The following is a 7,584-nucleotide window of genomic DNA, read 5'->3' as shown; positions in this document are numbered from 1 at the left end:
GTGAAATTTCGTGTCTATTTCATGAACTGCTGTAAAACTGAGTTGCATGTCTAGACATAGATAACGCCTCATTTGCATATTTATACATACAATTTTGAAAAAACTGAGTAACTGGGGAAGTTTCATAGTGGTATATATTAATTAACATTTTTTACTTAGTGTTTTACTGTGAATGGAAGTCAATGGTGATCAATAGTTAGTGTGATTGATAGCAGACTGAGAGAAGATCCCGTCTCCGTCGTCACCTGAAGGCATCAGGTGAAAAGAGAACTCCTTTTGGTAGATAGACGGAGCTGCACCGCTAATCCCAGATTAGACTTGAGTTCTTATTTCTAACACTAATGCCCCTCCTGGATGTGCTCACTTTAACATATTATATTATATATATATATATATATATATATATATATATATATATATATATATATATTCCCTTTTTTGTATAAATATCACACTAAATATTCATGAAGAGCCAGACTCAGTTATCCACAGTCACCATATTAACATAATGATCTCTGAGATATTCTACCAATCATCATCTATTAATCAATCAGATATGAACGGTGCTGCTGCAGAGCTTCATCATGATTTATATATATTGTGTGTTTCTGTTTGTTGATGTGAACCTGGAGGGAATTATCTGTGTAATAGACTTTGTGTCTTGTCCTCACTGAGAAGGACTTTGTCTTGTCCTCACTGAGAGTGGGTTTAAGGTGATCCATTAATAGAAACTGTTCTGGATACACAGAAAAGGTGCTTATCGACGGAGAGTGTGTTGGCGCTGTCAGACAGAAATAACATCCTCAGAATATCGTGACTGATTTAGATATAATCCTCCAACATGCAGGATCTGATGGGTGCTGGGTCGTCGCTCTTTTTGTCCGTGAAGTCATGTAAATCTATAACTTATATTTATTTCAGTTGGAAGCTGCGATGTTAAAATGAGATGAAGCGGAGTCAGACCGATCACTCTCCCCTCTCCAGACCTCATCAGCTTTAGTCTCCAGGTGCATCCAGATCTATTGAAAGCCTCTTTACATCGCTGCCAGAAGGCACATGGTAATTACTGCATCCTAAACCCTGCAGCAGCAGCAGCTTTCCCAGAGTGCATCCTGGCTGCTGCTGCTGCACGCTGGCGTCCCTCCCGCTGCATCATCTCCGAGTCAATCAGACTGAGCGGCCTCCTTCATTTATCATAATGACCCTCAGACATTCAGAGAGAGCTGAGTCCAGACTGATGTGATGAGTCTGGGATCAGGTCTGATCACCAGCTGGCTCCTCTTCAGCTCTGGACTCAACCAGTCCAGTATCATCGTCATCAGTTAGACCAGATTCTCCGGGTCGGCCTTTTGTGCATTTTGCAATAAAAGCAACACATTTGGCCAAGATGTAGGTTTATATGTTATGAAAAGATAAAGATATATAAAGATATATATAGATATCGGGGCAATGATTTATTTTATTTTTTTTAAATGGCTGCCAAATAGGCGCTAAATATTCAAAATGTTGCAGAAAACTGATTTTATGAATCTTGAGGTGTGTTCAGGGTGATCAGATCAGATGTCAGAAGATCACAGACGTGATTTTTATTACCTCTTTATTTTTTGAAGGGACTGTTTGTAACTTCTTGCACGTATAAATCATTGCAGGTCGGTGTCTCATGGTCGTTCTCGTGTGTCTCCGCTGTTCAGACTCAGACTCCAACACAAACTCCAGTGAAGCACCTAAACCTCTTGGTTGTATCTAGTGAAGCTCGTCTGTTAAACAGTGTTGGCCGTGGTCGGAGGACGCGGAGGAGACCGTAGCTTTGGTCTCCAGGACCGGAGTCTCTGCTGTACTCTGCTCCTCTGCTCCTCTGCCTGCCTTCACTCACACACCGCGCTCCTTCTCTCTCTCTCTCTCCACCTCTCACGTGCATGCTGCTCACTCCACACTGCAGAAGAGTTAGTTTAGCTCTGAGAATATCTAGTGAATGTTCAGTGGACGTTTGTGCAGAAATAACTGCTGCAGCTCCTCCAGACCAACAGAGGTTTCCCGTGTCTTGTGAAGTGACGGGGCTCCGCAGAGAGAAACGTTATCGTCTCCGACCAAAACTCCGGCGTCTCCCCCGTTCCCTCCAGCTGCGGTCGGGAGGCTGAGGCGGGAAAAGCCAACACTAGGATCAGCATTGATTCATGGAGAGACCTTGGTCTGGTCAGCTAACATTACTGCCAAGCAGCTGAAATATAGAGTGATATTGTGCTTTTAGCTGACGTGTGTCTCCTCACTGTGTTGAGCGATGCTCCTTCATGTCTATGTAGAGCGAGCACAAGCGCCAGCAACAGGACGCTGACTTTAGTTGACTTAACGGCTACAGGTGAAGCTGTTAACAAGACATTTCTGATTCTTACATAGAGTCCCTTTAAGGTTCTTTTCTAACCTGAGAAAAACACGAAAACCATATAAAAGCAACATGAAGGTCACTCAAGGGTCAAACTTCCCCCCCTTACCTTCATGATAGATGACAACCATATACACCGTTAGAACGGTGAGAACGATGAAATGATATATATTTTAATATAAAACAGGAGGAACCATGCCGTACATGCCTGTGATGTAGAATCAGAGCACTAGAGCTCCATGAGGAGCCTCAGATGTGTCCTGGCAGCTAACAGCAGCTGAAGTGGCCTCTTAGTGCTGATGAGTTCATCAGATGATGAGCCACGATTACTACCTCCTCCTCTTTGTTTTAGTCCACACAGAGAGGACAACCATGATTTATCCTCCGCCAAAGCGTTGCTATAGCAACCTCAAGGACAAACCTGTCAAACACAACATCCCAGGAAAATCTGAAACTAGTCCGTCGGTGTGTGTGTGTGTGTGTGTGTGTGTGTGTGTGTGTGTGTGTGTGAGAGGCCGTCTGCTGATTAGTTTGTTTCATAATCCTCTAAATGTGCAGTTATTATAACGGGGCTGCTGTAATCAGTTTGTTCTTGTTCCCGCTCGCAATCAGTGACACAACAAGTGTTTGAGTGTGTTTAGATTTACCTTCACATTCACACTCCTCCTTCACATTCACATATAATAATAATAATACACATAGAAAGGTATTAGAGTCCATCCGTGCAGCATGTTGGGTGCAGATTCCATGTAACAGAAACATGAAGAAAAGCTGATTTCATCACGTCTCTGCCCTCTGCAGGAAGCTGAAGAAGAGCTGATTTCATCACGTCTCTGCAGGAGGCTGAAGAAAAGCTGATTTCATCACGTCTCTGCAGGAAGCTGAAGAAGAGCTGATTTCATCACGTCTCTGCAGGAGGCTGAAGAAAAGCTGATTTCATCACGTCTCTGCAGGAAGCTGAAGAAGAGCTGATTTCATCACGTCTCTGCAGGAGGCTGAAGAAAAGCTGATTTCATCACGTCTCTGCCCTCTGCAGGAAGCTGAAGAAAAGCTGATTTCATCACGTCTCTGCAGGAAGCTGAAGAAAAGCTGATTTCATCACGTCTCTGCAGGAAGCTGAAGAAGAGCTGATTTCATCACGTCTCTGCAGGAAGCTGAAGAAGAGCTGATTTCATCACGTCTCTGCAGGAAGCTGAAGAAAAGCTGATTTCATCACGTCTCTGCAGGAAGCTGAAGAAGAGCTGAAGAAGAGCTGATTTCATCACGTCTCTGCAGGAAGCTGAAGAAAAGCTGATTTCATCACGTCTCTGCAGGAAGCTGAAGAAGAGCTGATTTCATCACGTCTCTGCAGGAAGCTGAAGAAGAGCTGATTTCATCACGTCTCTGCAGGAAGCTGAAGAAGAGCTGATTTCATCACGTCTCTGCAGGAGGCTGAAGAAGAGCTGATTTCATCACGTCTCTGCAGGAGGCTGAAGAAAAGCTGATTTCATCACGTCTGCCCTCTGCAGGCAGCTGAAGAAGAGCTGATTTCATCACGTCTCTGCAGGAGGCTGAAGAAAAGCTGATTTCATCACGTCTGCCCTCTGCAGGCAGCTGAAGAAGAGCTGATTTCATCACGTCTGCCCTCTGCAGGCAGCTGAAGAAGAGCTGATTTCATCACGTCTCTGCAGGAGGCTGAAGAAAAGCTGATTTCATCACGTCTGCCCTCTGCAGGCAGCTGAAGAAGAGCTGATTTTCATCACGTCTCTGCAGGAGGCTGAAGAAAAGCTGATTTCATCACGTCTCTGCCCTCTGCAGGCAGCTGAAGAAAAGCTGATTTCATCACGTCTCTGCAGGAGGCTGAAGAAAGCTGATTTCATCACGTCTCTGCAGGCAGCTGAAGAAGAGCTGATTTCATCACGTCTCTGCAGGAGGCTGAAGAAAAGCTGATTTCATCACGTCTCTGCCCTCTGCAGGCAGCTGAAGAAAAGCTGATTTCATCACGTCTCTGCAGGAAGCTGAAGAAAAGCTGATTTCATCACGTCTCTGCAGGAAGCTGAAGAATAGCTGATTTCATCACGTCTCTGCAGGAGGCTGAAGAAAAGTCACTCAGCAGCTCAGCAACGTGTCCTTAAAGCTGCTTTGATGATGATTAATGGAGCTTCTACATGTTGACATGTAATTATTAATAATGACAGGGTTCTGTAGGTGTGGCGGTGAGCTGCGTTGAGTTATTATACAACACTATGTTCTGTCAGACTAAAGATCAGACACTCAAGGTCATTTATTGGAATATTTTCTGATGTGATGTTTTTCTTTCTAGTTGTCATGTGAATTTAAGAGTGATATAACCTACATTATTATCTATTAACTTATATACTTTACATACTGTTTTACAAACTGTTACAACTATTATATATTTACTTATGTTTGTATTTATTTAATTTTATATTTACTTATGCTTATATTTAATTTATTTAATATTTATATTTATTTAATATTTACTTATGTTTATATTTATTTAATATTTACTTATGTTTATATTTATTTTATTTTATATTTACTTATGTTTATATTTATTTTAATGTCACTATTTTATATGTTTATATTTAGTCAGTCAGGATTCCTCTTCTTCATCTTCATCTTCACTGCTGTTTCATCTGTCAGCATCAAACAGGTGAACCGACCTCAGGTCTCACTACTATAGTACTATAGTACATCCTCCTACAGCACCTCAGGGCACAAATTAACCCATTCATCTCCACTATACATGGAACTTTCATTATTACCCCCGAGGCACCCAGAAACACACCAACCGTCACTTTTTAAGAAAAGAATACCAACAACTCACTGGTATGGAGGACGGAGCCTGCCATCATCTAAAATAAAATGACCCGATTAATGAATGAATGAATTAATTAATAAATTAATAAATTAACGACCCGATTAATAAATAAATAAATGAATTAATAAATGAATGAATAAATGAATAAATGTCCTGATTAATGAATAAATAAATAAATAAACAAATAAATAAATTATCCTATAAATAAATGAATCAATGTATCAATAAATAAATAAATAAATAAATAAATACATAAATACATAAATATGTCGTTAAATATAGCAAAAATAATATTAAAAAAATAATTCTAGCCTTTAATTAATTGATCAAATGTGGTGTAAATTGTCATTTTGTTTTAATTTACTTCTTTATTTATTTATATTTGTATTAATTCCCTTATTTATTTATTTACGAGTGAAGAGTGAAAACAGTTCAGTTATTTTTTTTTATAATAAAGATGTCTTTGTTTCCGTGACATCAAAGGGGGAATAAAAAGAATAAACAACAACAAAACATCTGTATCGGCTATCGGACACATTTTTATTTTAAACATCCGTATGGACCCATCATTTTGCAGTCATTTCATCCCTAATAAATAACTAACTCTTGATCCTCGTCTGACTTTATAAAAGTATTTCACTGATAATTAGAAGAGGCGTTGCCCTCAGCAGTAATTAAAACCAACCTTTGTCACCTTGTAATTATAGTAATAAGCGTGTGAGTGTTACCTCACTGAGAGAACTCTGTAGTGATATAAAGTCTGCTGATGGTGGATGTTCTGGTCTTTATTTTATTAACATTAACAGTAACACGACTCCCTGTCTAATATCTAAAATATTCTGGTGATTCTTGTCGTGGTAATATTTGTACTTATTGTATGTTCTTTGGGTGTGGTGTTTATATAAGCTATAATAGGTTTCTACCACACCCTCACACACATTTTACATTCCTTTCATGTGAATTGTGTGAAACAAATAAAGCCGTATAGAGAGACAGAGAGTTCACCGACAGCAGAACTATCCCAGACGATCCGTCAGCTTTAAGAGACGGTTTATAGATCATCATGTTCTATAGGCTCACAGAGTTCATGTTATCTACATTTATCAGCTACAGTCCGCCTTGATTGCTGTCAACCATTAACCATCAACCTGCTTTCATTTTCTAACAGCAACCACCTTTTCATTTCCTTTTCTGTTTATTCAGTTTTATTGAGTTTTTAAGTCCTCTCGGCCTGAAGTTCTTCCACTTTCTCTTGTGTTTCCTTTCATTCGTACTATTCTGGACCCAAGAGGGAGATTAGCAAAGAGGGAAGGAAGCTCAATGGGATCCAATTAATAAACAATAATTAATGAAAACAAACAAATGAGTGATAATCAAAGTGGGAAAACAGAACCTGAGTGAAACTATTTAGTTATTATTCAAAGTTTTTATTTAAAGTGGGTTCAAATTAAAGACACTGTGTACTAGCACTATAGAGATCATCAAATTAATAATTTTACCTGTTTAAGTTAATAATGGAATCATTGTATTATTTTGTACTTTGTAACTTTGTTAAGAAATGTGCTATATAAATAAAGTTTTTAATGTTATTTTTAAGAAAAGTGCTATATAAATAAAGTTTATTATTATTGTTGTTAAGAAATGTGCTATATCAATAAAGTTGTATTATTATTTTAAAGAAAAGTGCTATATAAATAAAGATTTTTGATTATCATTGTTATGAAATGTGCTATATCAATAAAGTTTATTATTATTGTTAAGAAAATTGCTATATAAATAAAGTTTTTAATGTTATTTTTAATAAAAGTGCTATATAAATCAAGTTTATTATTATTATTATTATTGTTGTTGTTAAAAAAGTACAATATAAAAAGTGTATTATTATTATTATCTTAAGGAAAAGGGATATATAAATAAAGTTTATTATTATTATTGTTATGAAAAGTGCCATATAATTAAGGTTTATTTTTATTATTTTTAAGAAATGTGCTTTATAAATAAAATTGTTAAATTGTTATTGTTAAGAAACGTGCTATATAAATAACGATTTTTAATTATTATTATAATTATCATTATTATTATTATTATTATTATAATTAGTATTAGTAGTTATCCAGGTATAATATCTCATACTGCATACTCTGGTACAGTAGTACTAGTATTAGTAGTGGTAGTAGTAGTAGTAGTAGTAGCAGTAGCAGTAGTAGTAGTACTAGTAGTAGTAGTAGTAGTAGTAGTAGCAGCAGTAGCAGTAGTACTAGTAGTAGTAGTAGTATTCCAGGTGTAATACCTGTTACTACCTCCTCCAGTTCCTGTAGGTGGCGCTGTGCTGAATGTAACTGCTGGTCTCAGCTTTTCATCTTAACAGCAGAAGAAGCTG

Source organism: Sebastes umbrosus, chromosome 5 (assembly GCF_015220745.1).
Source record: "Sebastes umbrosus isolate fSebUmb1 chromosome 5, fSebUmb1.pri, whole genome shotgun sequence".
NCBI lineage: Eukaryota > Metazoa > Chordata > Actinopteri > Perciformes > Sebastidae > Sebastes > Sebastes umbrosus.
Note: the sequence above shows the minus strand (reverse complement) of the source record.